The sequence below is a fragment of the Schistocerca cancellata genome, chromosome 10 (genome assembly GCF_023864275.1).
Source record: "Schistocerca cancellata isolate TAMUIC-IGC-003103 chromosome 10, iqSchCanc2.1, whole genome shotgun sequence".
In the NCBI taxonomy this organism is placed as follows: Eukaryota; Metazoa; Arthropoda; class Insecta; order Orthoptera; family Acrididae; genus Schistocerca; species Schistocerca cancellata.
Window position 1 is genome coordinate 180,590,183 of NC_064635.1, and position 3,460 is coordinate 180,593,642.

Genomic DNA, 3,460 nt, shown 5'->3' on the forward strand with positions numbered 1-3,460 from the left:
AAAACGAACAAGTGTTTCCAAGCAAATTCTCATTTCTCTTATTTCATTACAATGATATCTCTCCCTGCATTGGTGGATGTCAACAAAAGTATACTACTCGCCATTAAAATTGCTACACCACAAAGAAGGCTTGCTACAGACGCGAAATTTAACCGACACGAAGAAGATGCTGTGATATGCAAATGATTAGCTTTTCAGAGCATTTACACAATATTGGAGCCGGTGGCGACACCTACAACGTGCTGACATGAGGAAAGTTTCCAACCGATTTCTCATACACAAACAACAGGTGACTGGCGTTGCCTGGTGAAACGTTGTTGTGATGCCTCGTGTAAGGAGCAGAAATGCGTACCATCACGTTTCCGACTTTGATAAAGGTCGCATTGTAGCCTATCGCGATTGCGCTTTATCGTATAGCGACATTGCTGCTCGCGTTGGTCGAGATCCAATGACTGTTAGCAGAATATGGAATCGGTGGGTTCAGGAGGGTAATACGGAACGCTGTGCTGGATCCCAACGGCCTCGTATCACTAGCAGTCGAGATGACAGGCATCTTATCCGCATGGCTATGATTAATCGTGCAGCCACGTCTCGATCCCTGAGTCAACAGATGGGGACGTTTGCAAGACAAAAATCATCTGCACGAACAGTTCCTCGACGTTTGCAGCAGCATGGACTATCAGATCGGTCACCGTGCCTGCGGTTGCCCTTGACGCTGCATCACAGACAGGAGAGCCTGCGACGAACCTGGGTGCACGAATGACAAAACGTCATGTTTTTCGGCTGAATCCAGGCACTGTGTACAGCATCATGATGGTCACATCCTTGTTTGGCGACATCGCGGTGAACGCACATTGGAAGCGTGTATTCGTCATCGCCATACTGGGGTATCACCCGGCGTGATGGTATGGGGTGCCATTGGTTACACGTCTCTGTCACCTCTTGTTCGCATTGACGGCACTTTGAACAGTGGATGTTATATTTCAGATGTGCTACGAGCTACCCTTCATTTCATCCCTGCGAAACCCTACATTTCAGCAGGATAATGCACGACCACATGTTGCAGGTCCTGTACGGGCGGTTCTCGATACAGAAAATGTTCGACTGCTGCCCTGGCCAGCACACTCTCCAGATCTCTCATCAATTGAAAACGTCTGGTCAATGGTGGCCGAGCAACTGGCTCGTTATAATACGCGCGTCAGTACTCTTGATGAACTGTGGTATTGTTTTGAAGCTGCATGGGCAACTGTACCTGTACACGCCATCCAAGCTCTGTTTGACTCAATACCCAGGCGTATCACGGCCGTTATTACGGCCAGAGGTGGTTGTTCTGGGTACTGATTTGGCTCTGAGCACTATGTGACTTAACATCTGAGGTCATCAGTCCCCTAGAACCTAAGGACATCACACACATCCATGCCCGAGGCAGGATTCGAACCTGCGACCGTAGCGGTCGCGCGGTTCCAGACTGTAGCGCCTAGAGCCGCTAGGCCACTCCGGCCGGCGATACTGATTTCTCTGGATCTATGCACCCAAACTGTGTGAAAATGTAATCACATATCAGTCCAATATATATTTGTCCAATGAATACCCGTTTATCATCTGCATTTGTTCTTGGTGTAGCATTTTTAATGGTCAGTAGTGTATTTTCCATTCGGAGGAGACCGTTGTAGGTTGAAATTTGTTGAAAATCTCACCACGACGTAAAAAGCGTTTATAAAAGTTTGCAGTACGTCGCGTTTTGCAGCTCGCAAATATTGAAGAAAAGACATTTTTTTACGTTTAACGCCAAAGCTGCTATTTAATTCCTGGCTTACTACATCTGAAGCAACGGCCTTGCCGCAGTGGATACACCGGTTCCCGTGAGATCACCGAAGTTAAGCGCTGTCGGGCGTGGTCGTTACTTGGATGGGTGACCATCCAGGCCGCCATGCGCTGTTGCTATTTTTCGGGGTGCACTCAGCCTCGTGATGCCAATTGAGGAGCTACTCGATCGAATGGTAGCGGCTTCGTCAAGAACACCATCATAACGACCGGGAGAATGGTGTGCTGACCCCACGCCCCTCCTATCAGCATCCTCCACTGAGGATGACACGACGGTCGGATGGTCCCGGTAGGCCACTCGTGGCCTGAAGACGCGCGAGCTTTTACTACTTCTGAGCTTTGCCCGTATTCACAAGCCACCTGTTAAAGAGCACAAAATATTGAACTGGTTACAGTGTGTGGCTGTGCCGAATATGGATAATAAAGGTATCATTGATAATGTGAAAGTACCTCTGTATTTTGTGTGTAAGATATATTTGGTGAGCACAGTTCTGTTTCTGTCATCACACTCAAATGTACCTCAGACCTGTGTTCAAGGATGTCACGCCTGTAGTTATACTTTACTATATCGACGGAAAACGCAACACTGTGCACTTTGGCGGCCGATGGAAGAAAGTGTGAAGCTGCAGCGCAGTTTCACCGCTCAGGTAGCAAGGATAGTAAACAGAAGACATGTCCATACCAGGGCGTAAAATCTTTGCTATTTTTATTCCGGGTACTCAGTTGGGCACTATAGTGCGTTTAAAACAAATTGCAACTTTTGACAGTTCAGCACAGAGCGAGTGTCAGCGTGTGTGACTCGCGTCAGCATATGACGTGGGGAGGTGGCCTGGCTGCGTGGACAGGAAGCTCGCAGATCTGCGATCTTCCTAAATGATTTTGAAGAAACTATTAGGTAATAAACTACCATTCCCACACATCCTATAGTTTAAGTCGTCAGCTTCATGATGAACCACCTATCGTTTCGTTAATGCTCATAGTTATTGTGATATTTCGGTAGTCGGAAAATTGCTGCAAGAAATTCTAAGTTTGCACTGAAAAATAGGTGTCGCTGTGAACTCGTGTTTGATGCGTGTTAGGTTAAATGTTGCTGTGTATCAAATGTAGATAATACAGGGTGGTCCATTGACAGTGATCGGGCCAAATATCTCACGAAATAAGCATCAAACGAAAAAACTACAAAGAACGAAACTCGTGTAGCTTGAAGGGGGAAAGCCCGCATCTCGTGGTCGAGCGGTATCGTTCTCGCTTCCCACGCCCGGGTTCCCGGGTTCGATTCCCGGCGGGGTCAGGGATTTTCTCTGCCTCGTGATGGCTGGGTGTTGTGTGCTGTCCTTAGGTTAGTTAGGTTTAAATAGTTCTAAGTTCTAGGGGACTGATGACCATAGATGTTAAGTCCCATAGTGCTCAGAGCCATTTGAAGCATTTTTTTGAAGGGGGAAACCTGTTGGCGCTATGGTTGGCCCACTAGATGGCGCTGCCATAGGTCAAACGGATATCAACTGCGGTTTTTTTTAAATAGGAACCCCCATTTTTTATATTCGTGTAGTACGTAAAGAAACAGAAATGTTTTAGATGGACCTTTTTTTTCGCTTTGTGATAGATGGCGCTGTAATAGTCACAAACGTATAAGTAC

At 47.0% G+C, this 3,460-nt stretch overlaps 1 pseudogene; it reads left to right on the plus strand.

Annotated features, from left to right (window-relative positions):
• The first annotated feature begins 1,826 nt into the window (after positions 1-1,826).
• On the plus strand, positions 1,827-1,944 carry LOC126106958 (5S ribosomal RNA; annotated as a pseudogene).
• Positions 1,945-3,460: the final 1,516 nt, after the last annotated feature.